The 23,235-nt window shown below is 36.1% G+C and overlaps 1 pseudogene; it reads right to left on the bottom strand.

The window, feature by feature from the left end:
- Positions 1-14,408: 14,408 nt before the first annotated feature.
- LOC112931620 (exportin-4-like) lies at positions 14,409-19,279 on the bottom strand (annotated as a pseudogene).
- Between the last annotated feature and the right edge of the window lie 3,956 nt (positions 19,280-23,235).

Raw genomic sequence — 23,235 nt, forward strand, 5'->3', positions numbered from 1 at the left:
GCTATACCCCATGAAACATTATTTTTTATTGTTTTATAAAATCGGTGCTTGAGAGACTTAGCTGTACACTTGTAACTTTCTTTGGCCTGGTTATGAACTGAAGGTTTATGCCCTTCCCCTAATTCATATGTTGAAATCTTAACCCTCAATATGATGATATTATGGGTTGGGGGTCTCTGGAAGATGATTAGGTGATTAGTGAATAAATTATAAGAGAGGAAGGAGATTTACAATATACAAAAGAATCTAAGTAATTCCTAAAGGTAAATGACATTCTATAACTGATCTTCAGGAGTCAAAGTTAGGAGTCATACATTGGCGGGCATGTTGGCTCAGAGCACAAAAACACATCAAGGGTGTTGATACCAATTACTCAGAGGCAATGGGAGTTTAAGTTGTTGATCTAGTCTCAGAATGAAAAATTCAGGTTCTTTGGAGGATAATTATATTCTTTGCAAAAGTCTGATGCTGGAAGCTTTTGCAAGAGATCTAGTACGTTGCTTGCATTCTAAGAATAAAGCTGAGTATTACATTTTCTGGTTTTGTTTTCTCTGATGGTCTGGATTTTTACATATTGTGTCTAGGCCTCATTTTTTTTTTTTTCTTTTTCTGTTCCTGCCTGGAATTTGGACGAAATTCTGGAATTTGTGGATCGGTGTCCTTCTTCAGCTCTGGATTATATTCAGTCAATATATCTTCATATATTGTCACTGTTACATTCTCTTTTATTTTCCTTCTGAATCTCAAATTAAATATATGTTGGGGGTTTTCTATTCATTTTCTCCTTTCATTTTTTTTATATTTATTTTTTTATTGGAGTTCAATTTGCCAACATTTAGCATAACACCCAGTGCTCATCCCACCAAGTGCCCTCCTCAGTGCTCATCACTCAGTCACCCCCACCCCCTGCCCACCTCCCTTTCCACCACCCCTTGTTCATTTCCCAGAGTTAGGAGTCTCTCATGTTCTGTCTCCCTCTCTGATTACTCAGCCATTTTCTTTTTTCAAAATTTTTATTTATTTATTACACAGAGAGAGAAATAGAGAGAGTAAAAAAGCACAAGTAAGGGGAGCAGCAGAGAGGGAGGCAGAAACAGGCTCTCTGCTGAGCAGGAGCTCAACACAGGTGGGGCTTGATCCCAGAACCCCAGGATCATGACCTGAGCCAAAGACAGATGCTTAACCCACTGAACAACCCAGTCATCCCTGTTCATTTTCTTGAACAACATATCTGTTAAAATTATTTGAGGCCTGGGACAAAGGTTTGCTTTTCAAAAGGAAATTTGTGTGTAAGAACCATTAGTGTTAAACATATTATAGTAAAGCCTGCACTTAATAATGATAATGTAAATTGAGGCTACTAACTCTTGTGAGATATGCAACAGTAATTCTTTTCAGCTGAGATCCTCCTTTCTCTTCCATAAAGTATTCCCATATGTTTTCTGCTTCATGTTTGGAGATTCTCCATCACACTTAGGTGTACAGTGACTGATAAGGCCACATAAGTTGATATTTAAGTCCATTTGAGTACCAAGAATAGAATACTCGTACTTCAAAATATTTTGTATTATTTGTATTTATTTATTTTTAAAGATTTTATTTATTTATTTATTCATGAGAGACGCACACACACACAGAGAGAGAGAGAGAGAGAGAGAGAGAGAAGGAGGCAGAGACACAGGCAGAGGGAGAAGCAGGCTCCATGCAGGGAGTCTGATGTGGGACTTGATCCCAGGACTCCAGGATCACGCCCTGGGCTGAAGGCAGGTGCTAAACCGCTAAGCCACCCAGGGATCCCCTCAAAATGTTTTAGAGTATGAACGTAGACAGTCCCTAAGTGAATATGGAGCTATAATGAAAATATATTTGTACTATAATATTAAATTTAAATCAAGTATAACACAGACACTCTTTTACCACATGTTTGTTTTTCAACAAAAAGGATAAATTGTCTCTTTATTTCAAAACCTATTTTTGTTCCATGTATTATTGCATTAATGACAATGGAGTATAACCTGATGTGAAGATTATATTTTATGCTTAGAGTCCTCAGGTTAGTGACATGATTAGATTGTCATGTTGGAAAAATCATGGTGGCTGTAGTGTGACATTTATTAGAATTATACAGTGATAAAATAGTTAAATACCTCTGTCTCACCAGTTATGGTAAATAAGACTTAAGAGTGTGGCAGTCATTTGAGTCTTGGCAAATCCCTGATTGCTGGGCCCAACCCCCAGAATTTTGATACAGTAGGTCTGAGATGGGATTCTCAAAGTTGCATTTTTAGTAAGTTTCCAAGCACTGCTGGTCATTGCAGTAGAATATAATGTGTGGGAAATTAGTCCTCACCTAACCTGAGGAATGTTGAAGAATGTGACTAATCATACATACAGTCAAGTAAATGTACAGTCAAGAGCAACCATAGGAGATATTGATAAAAGAATTACATAAAATAAGATATCAAAGTAAGCTTAATATGTCTACTGATACAAACTGAATAACTTTTGTGTGCTAAAGTTTGACAGTAGCTTTAGTTCCAGATAAATAGTACTCAAAATCCATTGAGACGTTTTAGTCATTTAAGGACTACTTATATACATGTACAATGATTTATTTTATCAATAATAAACATAGCCTATTCTATAATTATGAATTGGCATATTCCTCTAGGTATTGATTTCTTGCTTCTCTAGAAAACTCCATAAAATATTGCTTTCAAGAAGGCATCTTCTCTACCCCACTCTTGCTATATTCTCCTTTATCTGTGTCTCTCCTGCCATTTTCTCTGTGTGTGTGTGTGTTTTCTCTGCATCTCCTGTTCTCTTTTTGCCTCAACACCACAGAACACTCTTCCATAGGTTTTAGTTGCTTCTTAGAGATGTAGAAACAGTGCTCCAATGTGCTGGCTTCATAGGAGTGAGTCAAGAAAAGGCATAATGCCCTTCACTAACCTTTCTCCAGGGAAGATATAAATCTATCCCTTAATTCTCCAAAGCACAAGTTACATAGTTATCATGGCTTTATCAAACACTTGGTGTTACAAGGCAGAAAGAACACTAGAAAGAGTAAAACCCAACATTTAACCTGTAAGATGAATATGTAAACCCTCAGAACTCAGGGGCACAATCTCCTGCATAAATTCTCTACTTCTAGTTCCCAGTCCAATTCTAGGCTAATGTACTACTTCAGGTTTTGCCTTCTCAATCTACTCTTCCCAGAAAACTGTCTCTGGTCTTCTGCCCATAGGTGCATTGGCCTGAAATCTCCATTTTGATCTATGTGGATCCTCTTTGACAGATCAACCGTCATGATTGTCTGGGAGTAGAGGAAAGAAAGGCAAAAGTTAAAGATGACTATGGCATATCAGACAGATATTTACTGTGCAAGTAATGAAGTGTTAAGCCTTGGGTCCCTTCTTTCATGGACATGTTCCAAGTTTTTGGGAGGAATCTTAGCAATGTGTCCATTAGTTTGTGTAACATTTCCAAAAAATAAAGATATTTTAACAATAACATGTTAAATCTACCATCACTTTCCATTCTCTATTTTATTTTTTTTATCAGATTTCCTCTTGTGTATAATAGTACTGGAATGGTGATGGGCCCTTTTTTTTTTTGTTGGGGGATCCAACTTAGAGGAAAATGAATAAGAGACAGATTTAGTTTGGAAATAGCCTAATGCTACTTATAAATATATTTATTCCTGTTTGTCCTTATGTAGGAAAGACTCCTAGGAATGTTCTATCTCCCACTGTGCTAAGTCATATAGCATTGTGCTACGATGTGCACAGGAGGTATGGACTTGTGAAAGAAAAACAGATACGAGATGCACAGAGTCAGAAGGTGTTCAGTGGAAAAGCCTTTCCATCAAAAGAAATATATAAAGATCTGCATGAATAACCCAAAGTGAAATTTTCACCTTCCAGAAACATGCTTGGTATTGTAATGAAGGAATCTAGAATTTAACATATTTTTTATTAGAGTTATGTGAATTGAACTTATTTAAAGGATTGTTGTGCTTTTCAACCATAACATTTAAAACCACAGCAAACCCACAGCATTACTGTAGAAATAAACACAGACTACTTAAATGTGAACAAACACGAGCTGTTTGTTAAGAGATTGCTATAGCAAGGGAGTCAGCCACTGTAGAAAGCAAGATGAAGTCACTCATGTCAAGTAGTTAATTTATGTCAAGCAGGGATGCAAGCAACCAAGAAGTTAAGACCAGATATCTCTGAAATCAGCTCTGGCTGATGACACACTCACAACTGATAACTGGCAGAAACAGAGGAGGTCTGCAAAACCTCCCTTTATAAAGGGAGGATCTTTGGAGCAGACTGTCAGACTTTCTTGACACTGACCCTTTCACGTCTGATCACATTTTAAAAAGGCAGCTGCCACTGAAAGCATTGCCCAGTTGATCTCTGAACAGAACAGAGATCCTCTGCTGCTGACAATAATAAGCAGTAAGTGCCAAGGGCTGACCCCGACCAGACCCAGGCCTTATCTCAACTATGTGCTCATAGACTGACTTCAAGTTTATTTCAGTAACTTCTTATCCACTGTGCTATCTTGTTTGTATCATGGGACTTTTCTCTTGCTTTGCTTTGTGTTGTGTGTAAGAAGCCAAGTTTAAATACGTAGTGAAACGTCATTGAGTTTGGAATCCCGAACCTGCTTTATAATTATGCTAACCTTCCTTCATGCCTGAGCAAAGCTGACCTTGTAGAAAGACACGGCTCTTGTGTGCACCTTCAGGATGTTGTCATGACAGCCCCCACTCTTGAGTTTGGCAGAGACTTGAAGGCAGGGGCTGGGAAAGCTTTATAGTAAGATACGAAGAAGACTTCAGGTATGCTCTAAAGGCCGTTGACATGGAGCAACCATATAGAAACAGGGCATCCTACGTGATTAGTTAAATACCCATAGTTGACTTTTTCCAGTTGGTCTTAAGTTGGAAAAGGAAGCAAAAATTAGTGGAGCTGTCAGTTATAAATCAAGACCCAGTTGTCTGGGGCCAAATAATATAAGGGTTATTGGTTAGCTGCTTGGACTAGTTGCTAAGGATAGTAGTCTGTCTTCCTATTCTGATTATTATAGATAGTAGGCTGACTTCCTGAGTTCATTACTGCAGATTATGGGTTAGAGTTATATATATATGTTTTATATATATAGTCTGACTATTGCCATTTTGTATTTAATCTCTCAGTACTCTAGAGAATATTTGTGTCTGATTCCAACATCCTTTGTTTTGGGCATCCAAAATTTTTTGAATACATCTGTATCTGATGAATCTTGCCCCGATGACATATGACATTTTGGAATGGTGTTTATGCTATCCATCAACTTATTTAATTTTGGAATTTGTGGTAATTGCTTTCTCAGTGGAAACTATCTTTTATATTTAACTTTTATATTTGTAATTTTGTTTTTTTTCTAAGATTTTATTTATTCATGAGAGAGAGAGAGAGAGAGAGGCAGAGACACAGGCAGAGGGAGAAGCAGGCTCCATGCAGGGAGCCCAATGCAGGACTCGATCCCGGGTCCCCAGGATCAGGCCCTGGACTGAAGGAAGTGCTAAACCACTGAGCCACCCAGGCTGCCCTATATTTGTAATTTTGGATAATATTTCCTAAGGAGCCTAACCCCCAGATGTAAAGGCCTCCGATCCAAATTTCGGAGTCTACTTCTGCTCAAAGATTCTAACTTGTGGAGTGGGGCCCTTAGTGCTATTTATCTTGATGCAAATGACTGAAAGAGATTCTGAGGACATGAATACAATTTTAATTAAAACACATTCATCCTTCAATACTTATTAAATTTATTAAATTTACCTAAACAGAGATAGGTACTCTTTTATGTAAGACTCTGAGTATCTACTAAAATACATGGTTCTGAATTGGATCACATTAGGAAATAACACGGATAGAAGAGAACGTAGGACCAAGATTTGAAGTTTGTCAATATTTTCAAGTTTTGTTGAGGAAAAGATTCATTTAAAAAGAGAGAAGAGGTTGATGGAAAGCACTGTAACCTTCTGTATTGCTTGAATTCACCTTTGGAGTAAAGGGATATCTTGTTTGAATCAAACATTTCAATGGGTCTTCTCTGTTCACAGTTAAAATCAAGATCTTATTCAGGAACATTCAATAGGGTTCTAACTACTCTGCATAATAATATAAAAAGATTTCTTTATTGTGTGCCTGGTAATAGGTAACATCTTTCAAATGTGATTGCCTTTAGGAGCTTTTTCCCCTTGATATAGATTTGTACTTTGCTGCCTGTGTAAATTGTTATTAGAATCAATTGTATTCTCTCCAGGAGATTAGGAGCAAATCCATAGGAAATGGGACTTATCTTGAACACATATTATTGGGGCACATAGGAGTTGACCAGACTGATAATGTCAAACCACTCTGGACTTTTCTACTATATTCCTTATAAGGGCACTCCAGATTGAATAACTCAGGCTTTGCAAAATGCACTATTATCAGCATTCTCTTTTTAGTGATTTTCCCTCTGAAAGAAATGACCATTCCACCTGTCAAGTAAGACACTCTTACAATTCAGGGCCTGATGGGAGAAGTATTTTGTAATAAGGTGGCATAAAAAAAAAAAAAGGGACTGCAAACAGATTTAGGAGTTTGAGGAAGACTTCTCAGAAAAACCGACTTCCAAACAGTGTTTAGTTTGACAGGGAAAAAAAAAAAAAAAAAGACCGGTAGAAGGTGTGGGGGTAACATTCTTAGTACAGACAATAGTATATACAAAATTCTACAGGCAAGTGTGATTTACAGGTTGTGCAACTAAGGAAAGGGCAGGACAATGAATCTGGATCAAAGAATTAAAAAAGGCATTATCAAAAGTTGTAGTTGCCAGGCTATTATCAGAGAATCTTTCCAGGGATGAGGCATGCTAAATTTGAGCATTGAAATTTCTCATTAGAATCCCTTTAATTTTATTTTTGGTGATAATGTTTTACCTTACCTTGATATATGAAGTAACACTTCAGAGGCTGTGACAATTTTGTTTGCGAAAAAAGTGTATTTGGTGTCAAAAGACAAATCAGGATGTAAATAAGGAAAGATTATTTGAAAGGATTATTGCAAGGGAGTTTAGAACTATTGCAATAGCGAGAACACACTAACCATGAGATCTGCAAATATCTCAAAGGTAAAGCAAAAAGGGATTTTTTTTTTAAATAGGGAGGGTTTGAACAAGATTAGAAAGAATGGGTATGGGAAAGTGGGATAAAAAGGTAATATAATCAAATAGTTTATTAGGGAATGTTTTTCCCTGAAGTAAGTTTATGTTCTAGAAGGGCTGTTGGGAAGGGGTCTTATGCTAGCTCAGAGTGGGAAGCAGGGAGTCAAAGTCCAGGAACCAGGAAGAAGGAAAGAAACTTACTGAAGTTTGGTCAAGTCAAGACATCAGATATTTTAAGGAGATTAGTCAGTGAGTTCAAACAATTCAGCTAATCATTTATGAGGCAAAGAATGACAATTTGTAGAGCCTGTATCTAGCCTTCTCATAGGTTAATAAGTGAAGTATTCTTGAATCTTAACCATATCATATGGGGAAGAATGATACCTTGTTTTAAACCATTCCTGGGAAACAAAGGTGTGTAGAGAGAGGGGGGTTATTTAATTGTAATGTTTTCCAGGATCATAGGGCTTGAGCTAAGTTCCACTTTGTTCCTATCACATTGGTGGGGATGCAGAACAGGAGATAGACATATGTCAATCACGAAAACAAAAATGATTCTTGCAAGGGACAAAGTTGAAAGCTTTTATGTTTCAGTGATAGACCAGGCCTGTGAATTTCAGAGAAATAACGGACTAAATAACTCAGCAGAATCAAAAAAACAAATTTATTGATAGCATGAGATTCTACAACATGAAAAAAATGATTCTACAAAATGAATAAAAATTATTTAGAAAAGTAACACTTCTAAACAGTAATGTATTTAATAGTAAAACAAAGATAAAGTTTAAGATTTCATAGGTAAAACAAATATGGTTTATAAGAAGTGTAAGGTGATGAGAATGAAGACAAGTGTGTTTAATAGATTATCTAGGGGGGAATCCCTGGATGGCTCAGCGGTTCAGCACCTGCCTTTGTCCCAGGGCCTGATCCTGGAGACCTGGGATCGAGTCCCACGCCAGGCTCCCTACATGGAGCCTGCTTCTCCCTCTGCCTGTGTCTCTGCCTCTCTCTCTCTCTCTCTCATGAATAAATAAATAAAATCTTAAAAAAAAAGAATTATTTCTAAAAAAAATAAAAAGAATAGATTATCTAACTAGACATTGAGTTTGTCAAGTATGCCCGTTAGAATAGGCTAAGAGAAACTGAGGTAGTTGACAGCCTCAGTATCTCAGTGAGTTAAAATAATAAAAGTTTATTTCCTGCTCATGTTATATCTATTTTGGGTTAGCAGAAGGTTCTGTTTGTTACCATACAAATATTTTCTGAGATCATCTCTTTCTTACAGTTAGCTGTCAACTGTAGCCAACACATCTAGCATTTTGTTTACCAATTTTTTTCTCTAAATCTATGAGTTCACAAAATACATTTCCCATCATAGAATTATAGCAGGTAAGAATTTAATGATTTTGCCACTATATAGTATGGATTGCCATCCTTCCATCTTGCCATAACAGTTTCTTGGCACATGTAGTCAGCTCATAAAACAATAGTACATATATTAATTCTTCTTTTGTACATTACAAAACATTTAGACAGAAGCAGTAGCCATCATCTCAATTATTGCTTGTTGCCATACCAGTAGGGAAGAAGACCCTAGAGGAGCACAAATTAGCAATGAAATTCTCTGACTAGGAAGTGAAGAGATCACTTGTGCCCACAATTCTTCTGTTAGAACAGGGGGTCATTCATGTAATCTTAACATGTGTCCAGCAGGAGGAGAGGCAGAAATATTTGGCTATTAACATTAATGACAATCGTGGAAATTAAAGTAGTAGAATTCAAGAAAGAAAAGGAAACTAGAAGATAAATGTCTAGGACCTTGATTATTATGGGAAAATGATTATTAGGATAGATAATGAGTGAAATAGACTAACCAAAATGAGCTTCAAAAGCATGGATTTTTTTATTTATTTATTTTTTATTTATTTATTTTTTACATAAGAATAGAGAAGTAAAGGTTCAGAAGTGATTTTGAGTAACAAAAGTAATGCTGACTCCCTCACCTCAATACATGCCTGATTTGGTTATTCTGATGGTGTGGGTAAATAAGTACTCTAATAAAGAGGACTTCGATGTAAATAATATTTTGAGGAAATGTCTAGGTTCATTAGGGAAAAATTGGAGACATTTTTATTCTACAAGTTTTATTAAGTTATACGTAATAGAAAATAAGTTTCAAAAGATATAACGGGACAGATTTTGGGTGAAGGTCATAGGTGGTAGTTTAAGGTATGGAAAGAAGCATAAATGGACCACTGTATTTTTTTCAGAGCCTAAGAATAAGAAACATGGCTGAAATTAGCTGATTCTAGGAATGTGAATAATAACAGTGGAAGGTAAATAAATTACAAAGTCCACAAACTCATATGAAGTTCTTGACCATCGTTCCTGAATCCCTTAATGGTATCAAACTGTAGGCTCCTGGTGTTAACTTCTTTTATTATTCTTAGGATGGAGATAACTCAAGCTCTCTCTTTTTGTAAGCCCACTAAAGTCTTAATAACTTCATTCATCTTATTGAACACAGCTATCAGAGAATTATTTTCTATCAAACAGGCACCAAAATTCAATTAATATTTCATGATTATTGGAAGGTAACTTCCATCAGGAAGTTTTCCCTTACTTCTCCATTTGGAGAACCATGACTCTGTATGCTTCCACAGTCATACGGGCCTACATAGCTGGTCCCCCACTTCTACATGACTGTTGTTCAGTCTGTTTTTAACACTGCAACCATTTTAAAATAGAAATCAGAATGCCACAACTCTAGTCAAGCTCTGTGATAGTTTCCATCTTAACCCAAGTAAATGCTAAAGGCCTTATACTGTCCCTCAAGTTTTTATATGATCTCATCTCCTTTTTTATTTCCTCCCTCTTGTTCATTCTACATGTTATCTTGACCTTCTTATATTTCAGTATATTCATGTGGCGGGCTCCTGTGTTTCAGACTTGGCATCGGCTTTTTCTTTGTCCTGGATACTCTCCTGAGATAGCTATTATAGCTAACTACACCATGCATTTCAAGTCTTTGCTAAAACCATTCTTATCAAATAAACTTTGCAAACATAGTTTAAATTGCCACCTTTATATTTTGGACATCCTTATTGTGCCTTATTTCTTTCTATTATGCTTATCAACTTATGTACAATATAATTTTTTCTTTTATTGCATTATTGTTTATCATCTTTTTTCCTTGCTATAATGTAAGCACCATAAAGGAAGATATTTTTATATTTTCTGTTCTGTTCACTTAGGAACCGTAAGAGTGGTAGGCACTTAATAGTTACTTATGGAATGAATTATGCTAACCAGACTTGGTCTAAGAATCATATTTAAGCCAATTTATCTTAGTTTTCAGTGAAGGGGCCAAAGATCAGGGAAAAAAATTGATGCCAAGGAGACCTGAAACGGTATTTAAAGTATGTAACACATTTGCCACTTTGCATATTTAGAAAAGAGATTTTTATAAAGTCTAATATATTTGAAGTAATGCACTAATGATTACCTTTCAATAAGATTGAAGCCTAGGACATTTTTATAAAGTTGAAAGTGCAATTTATCTTTTATTTAAGATAAAGAGTTGCACAAGAGACAACACAATTGAATTGCCGAATTTACCTTCAGTTATCTACATGTGCAAGACAGGTTGCATTTGTCAAATTACCTGCTCAAATTTGTAATCCTAGTTTAATTTATTTGTTTTCATTGTTTTGTGTACCTGCTCAAGAGTATAAAATAATGTGCACTAGAATTGATTTCAGAAAGTCCTAATACAGATACTTATTTTAATCACATATATATTCTGAGGAACACTGATTTCTTTCTTTCTTTCTTTCTTTTTCTCTTTTTCTCCTCTTTTTTTCTCTCCCTCTGATACTCTGTCTTTCCATCTTTTAAACAAGTAATCCTAGAACAGCTGGATTTTCATATAAAAAAACAAAAATTAGGAAAAAAAAGAAACTCAACATATTTCAAACTTATACCTTAAACTTTATACAAAATTAATTCAAATAAGATTGTAAACTTAAATGTAGAATACAAATTTATAAAACTTTTAGCAAAAAATACACTGGAAATCTCTGTGACACTGGGCTAGGCAAAATTTTTTTAGTACAACAGCTAAAGGATGCTAAATATAAAATAAAAATTGAGAAATTGCTGTTAAAGACTCTATTCAGAGTATTAAAATATTAAAATACATATTAGGAAGAAATACAGATATTTCTTGACGATGATGGGCTACGTCCCAATACACTCATCATAAGTTGAAAATATCATAAATTGTAGATGCATTTAATACACTTAATATACTGAACATCACAGTTTAAACCTAGCCTCTAAAATGACACAATCATTTAACACAAAACCCATTTTAAAATAAAATGTTGAATGTCTCATGTAATTTAATGAATACTGTACTGAAAGTGAAAAATAGAATGGTTGTATGGGTACAGAATGACTTAGGGGTATCCTTGTGTTTGCATGGCTGATTGGAAGTTCTGGTTAATTGCTGTTCCCCAACATCACAAGAAAGTATTGTTCCACAGGAAGCCAGTCCTGGAAAAGACTGAAGTTCAAAATCTGAGATACAGTTTCCACTGAATGCAAATCACTTTTGCACCATTGCATAGTTGAAAAATTATAAGGCAAACCACCATACTGGAAAGTACCTATTTGCAAATCATATATCTTATAAATAATTTGTATCTAGAATATATAGAGAACTCTCAAAACTCAACAAAAAAAAAAAAATTATCAGAAGATCTGACAAGAAAGGTCACCAAGGAAGATAAACAGCTGACAAATAAGCATATAAAAAGATGCTCAAAGTCATTAGTCATTAGGGAAATAAACTGCAAGCATACTAAGATGCCACTAAATAGCCATTAGAATGAGGAGGAAAAACTGACAGTACTATGTGCTGGAAAAGAATTCAGACTTGAAATCTCACATATAACTGGTTAATGTACAAAATGATACAGCCATTATGCAAAATGTGGTAGTTTCTTATAAAGTTAAACCTGCAATTATGCATCATTCCAGACATATGTGTACATAACAGTTTTATTCAAATCACTAAAGCTAGAAACTACCCAAATGCCCCTCACCTGGGAAGTGGATAAATAAATGGGGGTACATCCATAATGAAATGCTATGCAGCAACAGGAAGGAGCAAGCTATTGATACACAAAATAAACTATCCATAGTCATAGATTGCTGGTGTTTTTCAGAAAAGATAAAGGTGACTTTCAAATCTCATCTTCTAAGATACTGATTTGGAAATGGAATTGTGTGACTGCAATGAATAGAAAGGGTCATAATACACCAGAAGCTATGTAACTCTATGGTGAGTTAATATATTTTTTAATCCTTGATTTAAAAAAAAAATAGAAATAGATACTGAAATTTTGAGAGTTATCCAGAATGGAGAATGCTGCTCCCTTACATAATGGATTACACATCCTTAGAGGGAGCTAACTCAGCTAGCAAATTCATATTAATTTGGAAACCTAAATAAATCTAAGCTAAGGATATTTCTCAATTATAGGATTAATTAGCATTCTAATTTAGATCAATCTCTTATTTATTTGGGTAGTGCAAATGGGTACCAAAATTTAACTGTCTATAAAATTAAATGGTGTAGCGAAATATGTGAACCAAGCACCCTGCCCATGTCACACATCAGAAGTGGCTGATACCTGTGGTTAGTACCTTCAATTGCCATCCAGAATATAACTAACATATATCTAACTGTTATAACAGAATATAACTAATAGTAATAATATCCACCCTTACAAGCCCCTAAATCTCTTACTCCTTAGACACAGATTTATTCACTAGTATCCTCAACAATAGAACAGGAGAAGGAATGATCCAGTGTCTCCTAGGTACCAGGTTCTGTGTAAGAGGGATTGACATCAACTAATGTAATCTATGTAAGGTCTTTATGCAGCAAATTTATTCTCTATTTTTAAAATGTAGAATTGAGGTTCAGAGAGTTTATTTTATCCAAATTCACATACCTAGTAAGCGTTGGAGCTGAAAATCCATGTGATGACTGTGTTCACATGTCCGAGACCACTTCCCTCCAACCTGAAGACTTTGAAGAATATCAGCACAACGTTTCGGCAAATTGATTTTGCTAATTTCATGTAACCCAGTGGGGAAGGACAGCAGAGGGGCATCACAGAAACTTCTGACAACCGAGGTATAAATTTATAATGAGAAAATCAGTTTAGCACTTTTTAGCTAAAGGGTATTGGTAAAATTTGGGCATAGCCTATCTAATCTACACAATATATACATATAACCATATATTTTGCAAGATAGAACACTTTCAAACACTGTCTAATTTCAAGCCAACTATTCTTTAATTCATTGGATGAATTTCAATGAAAAGTTTGAGTAATTATGAGTAATTAACATTAAAACTCTCTTATTTTAAAGAGTATTCTATTTTTTAAATCTTGTTTCACCACATATTGCTGACGTCTGTCTCTTTTTCATGGTGAGAGACTGAACTGGCTGCCAAGACAAAGAAGAGAGATTACAGAAAGGAAAAAAAAAAAAACTCTTTATAGTCTTATAAACAGCATTTATAAGCCTGAATTTTTAACATTACAATGGAGTAATTACCTATTGGGAATGGAAAGAAGTAATAAAATATGTCAAGTGATAACTCTAAGCTATTACATCTCCTTTTAAGAGTTTATACAGTTTGGTTTAGCTAGTTTAATTTTTTATGTAACTATTCACATTTGAAGGCTAAATCAGCCTCTACTTGCAGACTCAAGGCTATTGAAGAGAGCTTTTTAAAACGAGGCCCTATATCTCTAGGTCAACCATAGAGTTGAGATATTTTCATTTACCATGCATACATTTAGTTCTTTTCTTAACTAACGAAAGTGACAGGAGGATTCCAGCATGGATCTGAGTGATCCTTTCCCCATAAAAGTCACAATTTTTACAATAAAACAGTATTTGGTGAGAGCTAGGTACCGAGAACTGCGACAATTGAGCTAAATAGGCTGCTTTATATTTACATAAAGTGTTTTGCGTTTTTTTTTAAAATAGGAGTTGTGATTTGTTATTTGATACATTAAACATTAAAAGATTAATTTGTGAACAATCATGGTTTACAAAAGACATTTGAAAAGTGGTTATTACAAGTTTTTTATTGAAATGGGTCAAATGATTTCTCATACCATGTTTTCTATAGTTTCTCTGCCATCTATGCTACAGTGCCTGGGCTCCAAATGTAGAAGCAAAGGGAAACAATCATGACTTTCTGTTCACTTGTTTCAGCGTGCTGGGGTACCAGGTGGGGGTGTTTAAAACCTTTAAACAATTTATGTGTTTTCCTGGGAATTGTGAATAGATAATATATGCTCCACAGGGTTTCTTTGGACCATGTGTACATTGCCAGTGTTCTGCAGCAAGTCTTCCTAGGACTCCCGCCCAGCTGATCTGAAAGCTGGTTGTCATCATCCTCTTGATGTTTACTTATTTCTTCTTCCTCATAAGAAGCCACACCATTGACAGTCAGATTTCCTGTGCCATCTGGAGCAGCTAGGTGGCACTGAACATAAGAATTGAAAACTTGAGCTGCATGTTGGATAAAAAAGCCTCTACAAAAATGTTTGTCATCTTGGATCCAAGTTAGCAGGACTCCAGCAATTTGTCATGCATCTCCTTGTATAGCATGCCATCTTTTTTTTTATATATAAATATTTATTGAGTTCCTTTTTTTATTATTATTATTCATGAGAGACACAGAGAGAGAGAGGCAGAGACACAAGCAGGCTCCATGCAGGGAGCCCAACGTGGGACTCCATCCCGGGTCTCCAGGATCAGGCCCTGGGCTGAAGGCAGTGCTAAACCGCTGAGCCACCCGGGCTGCCCCTACCATGCCATCTTTATCACACTTCTTCCCAGTGAAGCACTTTACCCAAAGAATTAAGTGAAGTGTGTGAGGCAGTTAACAAAGGAGAAAAGTTCATTTGGAATAGACTTTAAAACATGTGGAGGGAACACAGTTAACATCTGATTACTGCTGGGGAATCCCACAACTTCCAAATATTTTATTTCAATTCCATTGACGGTATTCAGTAATCTTCTGATAATCAGCCTGTGACCTTACATGGGGGATATGGACCCATGAAGAGATGCTAACTGCACACGGCATTGAAGAGAATCTTGTGCCATATCTGAAAAAAATCTTTTGATTTTTCCTGTATTGTGAAGAAAAGCTTCATAACTCTATTGTGATGAAGAGTCTCCTGCCTGGATGCTGTTGGCTTTGACAAGACATTTTGTGAGGATTCAAACATAGCTACGTTAGTGTCTGCCCTAATTTGGAGGAAGAAAGTTCCAGCTAAAGGCCTGACTGGCAAATACAGGGTAACTGTTGAAATATTCAAGACATCCGAATATTAAGGTCGCTTCTCCTGATGAACTCCTGCAGAACTTCTACAGTTAATATGGAGATGGGACAAAGGTCATCTTCCTGAAAAACTCTTCAGTAGTCCTCCTGGAATCCCAAACTCAGTCTAGTGCTGCTCATGGTACTCAAAATTGAATATCCGCTCAATAGTGCAGTTAGAATAAAACAGGCCATGGTTTGCGTAGGGGGATGGCCACTACTTATCAACTGATTGACTTCACGAAAAATGTTTTTTCAGTTCATTGATTTATCTAACAATCCTCATTTTACAATTAATGCCACTGCGAACAGAATTTGCTCTCAAACGTACTCCTGGAGATAAATCCCACTTGGTCATGGTGAATAATTTTCTTAATGTACTGTTGGATCCTATTGGCTAGTATCTTGTTGAGAATTTTTGCATCCATGTTCATCAGGGATATTGGTCGGTAATTCTCCTTTTTGGAGGGGTCTTTGGTTTTGGAATTAAGGTGATGCTGGCCTCATAGAACAAATTTGGAAGTACTCCATCTCTTTCTATCTTTCCAAACAGCTTTAGTAGAATAGGTATGGTTTCTTCTTTAAACGTTTGATAGAATTCCCCTGGGAAGCCATCTGGCCCTGGACTCTTGTGTCTTGGGAGGTTTTTGATGACTGCTTCAGTTTCCTCCCTGGTTATTGGCCTGTTCAGGTTTTCTATTTCTTCTTGTTCCAGTTTTGGTAGTTTGTGTCTTTCCAGGAATGCGTCCATTTCTTTTAGATTGCCTAATTTATTGGCGTACAGCTGTTCATAATATGTTTTTAAAATCGTTTGTATTTCCTTGGTGTTGGTAGTGGGTTCCTCAAAGAGTTAAAAATAGACCTGCCCTACGACCCAGCAATTGCACTGATGGGGATTTACCCCAAAGATACAGATGCAATGAAACGCCGGGACACCTGCACCCCCATGTTTCTAGCAGCAATGTCCACAATAGCCAAACTGTGGAAGGAGCCTCGGTGTCCACCGAAAAATGATGGATAAAGAAGATGTGGTTTATGTATACAATGGAATATTCCTCAGCCATTAGAAACGACAAATAACCCCCATTTGCTTCAATGTGGATGGAACTGGAGGGTATTATGCTGAGTGAAATAAGTCAATCGGAGAAGGACAAACAGTGTATGTTCTCATTCATTTGGGGAATATAAATAATAGTGAAAAGGAATATAAGGGAAGGGAGAAGAAATGTATGGGAAATATCAGAAAGGGAGACAGAACATGAAGACTCCTAACTCTGGGAAACGAACTAGGGGTGGTGGAAGGGGAGGAGGGCAGGGGGTGGGGGTGAATGGTTGAAGGGGAATAAGGGGGGCACTTGACGGGATGAGCACTGGGTGTTATTCTGTATGTTGGTAAATTGAACACCAATAAAAAATAAATTTATTAAAAAAACAAAACAAAACAAAACAAACAAACAACAACAAAAAACGTACTCCTGGAGGTTAGGCCTTTGTAAGGCATAGATTAAAAGAAATGTTCACAGTGACCTGATGCGATCTTTTTCCAAAAGAATTCACTCTCAGGCAATTGCTTCCAGTTTGGCTATGGCAGCTTATTGAACAAGGTCCATTTTGCTTTCTTTTTTATTTATTTTATTTTATTTTATTTTATTTTATTTTATTTTATTTATTTTATTTATTTTATTTTATTTTATTTTATTTTATTTTATTATTTTATTTATTTTATTTTATTTTATTTTATTTTATTTTAATTATTTTATTTATTTATTTATTTATTTTTTGTTTCTTAAATCTAGTGACCTTGCTTTAGCACCACAAATAGATTAGTTCCTCCCAGAAGACACCTAGGGCAAGTGGCAGCTAATCACCTATTACAATTTTCACAGACGTTCCTCTCTCTCTTCAACTGTTTCTTCCAAAATCGGAAGTATGAAAATATGCCTGCAAACTGGAAACTGTAAGTCGTGACTCTGATGTACTAAGTGACTGGAATATGTGCTGTGTATGTTTGTCCATTACTGACCCAGAAAGGTGGTGCCATCAGAACACTGTGGCCTTGTTCTCCAGCTGAGCAGTGGGTTCTACAGCTTCGCTGCAGCCATGATGGTCTCTCCTCAATGTTGCACCATGCATTGCTTTATGAGAGGGGGTTCCAGGGCTGAACCCCTGCACGCAGACCTCTAAACTCACACCCCAGCAGAGGCTGTCCCGGCTGCCATCACTACAGTGTGTGCAGCCCCGATGGCCTCCCAACTCTGGGGGACAGAAAAGAAGGTAATCATAATGGAGCTGGCCTGGGGAGCCTGAGCCAGATTGTCTTGCAGTATGGCGCCAGGTGATGCCACAGTGCTTGGCCCAGACAATGGCCAGTATAGACTGTTTTAATCTAATTCATTTCTAATAAAGTTGAAAATTAGATACATGAAATGATTTGCTCTGGGGGCATGCTAAAACTTAAATTCAAACCTGAGGTGTGCTTGACTCCAGCACCTGCGCTCCTTGATTATTAGTCAAAGAACAATCCACCTCACCTAAAGAGTTTTTTTTTTTTTAACATAAGATTTTGAAAACTTTCTTCAAATGCTTCTTTTACAATCAGCCCTGTTTTTCAAACATGTAAGTTTCTGATTTCAGGTATAAGGATATATTGAAGATTAGCAAAAACTCTACGCATAATTGTTAGTTGGATGAATGCATCTCTTGCAATCCCATTCTTTTATTGAGGAGGCAATGTATACTTTCTTTCTTTCTTTTTTTTTTCTTAGACTTATTTATATGAGAGAGAGAGAGAGACAGAGAGAGAGAGAGAAAGTGTGTGCAGACACCACAGTGGCGGGGAGAGGGCAGAGGAAGAGCGAGAATCTTCAGCAGACTCCCGCTGGGCACGAGCCTGCCCCAGGGCTCAGTCTCTCCATCCTGATTATGACCTGATCCTAAACCAAGCGTGGGTTACTCAACCTACCCAGCCACCCAGGACCTCTAGGCAATTTATAGTTTTAAAGAAATTTTATAGTACCTTATGGAAACAAAATTTACAACCTAAGTTTCTTGCCTCACCTGGCTATATTCTGGTTAATAACAGTAACCCAGATACTACAAATACAGATAAATATAAGACATATTACTTCATTTAGCTAGAACAGTAATGATTGCATAAAGTAGCGGACGACACATCACTACTTTGACTTAGAGAAGTTCTTCACAGAGTATGGCATTAAGAGAGACATAGAAAATTAAGGTTACTATGGCTCAACGAGGTCACCTGATCTAGGCTACCTGTGCTAAGAGGAGACCACTACATGGGTGCCAGGCAGATGAGGCAACTGACTACCCAGGCCCTACTTGACTGCAACATCCCCCCACCCCCTACCGCCCCTGGACTGTGAGGAACACCTATAACCAGGCTGATAAAGACTCAGCATGCTTTTTGTATGGGCACATCATTTATTAAAATATTAAAATTCTACTCCAGTTGGTAGAAAGTCTGTCTCCCAAATCCTCAGAGTGCCCCTCCTACCTAACAGGTCTTTCCAGTTCCTGATCTCTATATTTCTTTCCTTTTCCTTGGAAACAAAGGGTAAGTACTAGGCAGTGGGATGCCTCCAGGACTCTCATTTCCTTGTTCATCATCTGCCTCTGACCCAACATTGTGTCTGATACACTGATTAGACAGTAGAGTCCTAGAGATTTTTGATTAATTTTATTTTGAATCCCTGTCAGTCATGCTAATATAATTAAATGTTTCATGAAGTTATTAGCTAATCATTTAATATCTCTTAATTATATAGTAGTAGAGTTATGAAACATGATGCATAAGATTTTATTCATTTTTTTTATTTTTTAATTTAAATTCAATTTGCCAGCATAGAGTATAACACCCAGTGCTCATCACATCACATGCCCTCCTTAGAGCCCATCACTCAGTTACCCCATCCCCCAACTCTCCTCCCCTCCAGCAACTCTCAGTTTGTTTCCCAGAGTTAAGAGTCTCTCATGGTTTGTCTTATTCTCTGATTTTTCCCCATTCAGTTTCCCCTCATTCCCTTATGTTCTCTTGCACTATTTCTTATGTTCCACAAATGAGTGAAATCCTATGATAATTGTCTTTCTCTGATTTACTTATTTCATTTAGTGTAACACCCTTCAATTCCATCTACACTGATGTAAATGGTAGGTGTCCATCATTTCTGATGGCTGAGTACTATTCCATTGTGTATATATATATATCATCTCTTTTTATCCATTCACCTGTCAAAGGACATCTCAGCTCCTTCCACAGTTTGGCTATTGTGAACATTGCTGCTATTATCATTATGGTGCAGGTACCCCTCTCTTTCACTACATCTCTATCTTTGGGGTAAATAACCCAAAGTAGTGCAATGGCTGTAGGGTGGCTCTATTTTTAACTTCTGGAGAAACCTCCATACTGTTTTCCAGAGTGGCTGTACCAGCTTACATCCCCATCAACAGTGCAAGAAGGTTCCCCTTTTTCCATGCCCTCACCAACATTTGTTGTTTCCTGTCTTGTTAATTTTACCCATTCTCACCAGTGTAAAGTGGTATCTCATTGTGGTTTTGATTTGTATTTCCCTGATGTTTTGCCCATGTCCTGACTGAATTGTTTGCCTTCTGGGTGGTAAGTTTGACAATTTTTTTTAATTATCTTGGATGCTAGCCTTTTATCTGATATCATGGAAACAGAAAACATCCCACTCAAATAGTCAGAGGATTGTTGAAAACAAACAAACAAACACAGCTGGGGGCATCATGATGCCTGACTTCAAGGTATATTACAAAGCTGTGATCATCAAGACAGTGTGGTACTGGCACAAAAACTGACATAGTGATCAATGGAACAGAATAGAGAACCCAGAACTGGATCCTCAATTCTATGGTCAACTAATCTTTGACAAAGCAGGAAAGACTATCCAATGGAAAAAGACAGTCTCTTCAATAAACGGTGTTGGGAAATTGGACAGCCACATGCAGAAGAATGAAACTAGACCATTCTCTTACATAATGCATAAGATTTTTAAATCAAGTATTACAGTAAAATTGCTACGTGTACAATCGGTGGTGGGAAGTAAATGTTTCAAATCACAGACTATAGAGCTAGACTAACTTAGGTCTGAATATTGCTTCTATACTTAGACAATCTACAGAGGATGAAAGTGCTCTAAGATTCCATTGCTTTATTTATGAAATGGAGATAATCTTAAATGTCTTCACCCCTCACATCCAGGTTACCTAATGGATCCTGAGCCAGAGAATTACTATCTCTATCTGATACCAAACATTTTAAATCTGAATGGAATCTTACCATGTATTTCCCTTTGCTTTTTATTTAAACTTTTTTTTTTCAGCATTTAAAATTCCTCTCAATGAAAGTATAGTATAGGTATCTCTCTGAGGAAAATTCAATGAATAGTATTCCTTATAGAGCATTTCAGAAGAAATTTCACATTCTTTAAAAGCTCAGGTTCCTGGGGCACCTGGGTAGCTCAGTGGTTGAGCATGTGTCTTTGGCTTGGGTTGTGATCCCGGGGTCCTGGATCAAGTCCCACATTGGGCTCCCAGTATGGAGCCTGCCTCTCTCTCTGCCTATGTCTCTGCCTCTCTCTCTCTCTGTGTCTCATGAATAAATAAATAAAACCTTTAATTAATTAATTAATTAATTTAAAAAGGGGAAGACAATTATGTATATTAGATTATATGTGGATACTGTTCTATTGCAGTCTTTTTTGTGGATACTTTTCATGAATGGTTAATTGAATAATATTAGGGTAAAACCAGTGATATTCTATCCAATGGGGAAAATAGTAAAATAGATAACATTTTACATTGTGATATTATGTCACCTATTTCTATGCATACCAATAAAATGTACTGTCAGTATGTTCTTGATCTTTTCAATATATTTGGGGAAAAAGGTTGATGTTCATGAAATGTCTCTTTTCAACATATACCATAAAAAGGGCACAAAGTTTTTGTTACTAAGATATTTCTGTTGTAAATATCACATCAAAAATATAAATATTTGACATTTTCAGGATATGACCTGATAAAATTGCTTATGCACTAGAATAAATTACTTAAATTTTCAAAAAAAATGTCTTTAATTAAAGAAAAATCCTAAGAAGACAAAAAAAAAAAAAACACAACAGAGATGATAATATGAACTGTACAGATACATTAAATTTGTAGAGAAATCATCAAAGGAAAACATAAAATAAAAACTATAAAGTGGGTTAAAAAATTCATTTTTAAATAGATTTAAGACAAGTAAACTTTAATGCATTTTTAAATTTTACATTTGATTTGGGTTAAATGAAACCAAATGCAGATAGCTGTAATAGATTTCCATAGGAGTTAACTGGAAAGAAACTAATCGTAATAATGAGTAATTGATTGATATCAAAACTGAATCTATGTCTAAGATGCATAGAGATTAGTCAGATTAAAGGAAGCATGTTTTGGGTAAAGAAATCTGGGCCAAGGTCAAGAGGTAAGTGAGAACATGGGGGGATGAAAGTTGAGCTGCCTGAAACTTAGAGTTGGTAGTTACAGAATGGGAGATGGTGTGGAAGGGTGAGGAAAGGGGAAAAATGAAGAAATGAGTAATTGAACAGAAGCACAAAAGTAAATTTCAGAGTAAAAAACATATTAATCAGTTTGATTTTAAGAACAAAAAAGATACTTTTACAATGTCAGAGGAACAGCAGGAGCAAATTTGCTTTGTAGCTGAAGGAGGAGAATGTATCAAGGGGACTAAGACTGGAGGCTGAAGGACAAAATAGAAGGTAATTGTGGAAATTTAGGTAGCTAAGATCTTAAATAAACTAAGCTGAAGTGGCATCTATGCGCAGTGGAAAGGAGTAGAGATTGGAGAGGAACTTTGGAAAACAGAATGAATCGCACTTAGATGCCGCTTAGAAGAAGTCTAGAGGAAGGGAATGAAAAAAGATTCATAAATCTCTAAAACCCTTTGGAAAGGAATGTTGTCTTTTCATTACCATCATTTGGGACTTTTTTTTAAAAAAGCTTTTAAAATGGCATCTAATTGTTGGCTTAATTTGCATTTTCTTGTTCTTACATTAATAGAACATCAGAGAACATGGAACATTTTCCTAAATATCTGTCAATTGTCTTTGCTATTTTATAACATGAAATCCTTTCCCTTTTTCTTAGTGACTATTTGGAGAGAGGAAAAGATGGTATAATCATATTTTTAAAGATATCTATTTTTTATTGAATTACCAATGACTGTTTTCCCAATTCTATTATTCTAAATTTGTATTTTCTTTTTTATCTAACTTCCCTTAGATAATCTTATTAATCTTTTATTTCAGGCATTTTTTATTATATCTAACTGAACAAAATCCTTCAAGGTTCAATTTGTATTAACGCTTTAATTCACACACTTAGAAACATATATATTAAGTACCCCTTGTATACCTGTAACTGCCCTGGGCCTTTAGAAAGACTTTTTTTAGCCCTAAATAAGAATTTGTGCAAAGTACTCCATCATTTGTCTATCATGGCAATATTAATGATACTTTCACCTTGGCATTTAGGGCGTTCAATTAAAATTGTCACTTTATTTT

Source organism: Vulpes vulpes, chromosome 4, assembly GCF_048418805.1.
Source record: "Vulpes vulpes isolate BD-2025 chromosome 4, VulVul3, whole genome shotgun sequence".
NCBI lineage: Eukaryota > Metazoa > Chordata > Mammalia > Carnivora > Canidae > Vulpes > Vulpes vulpes.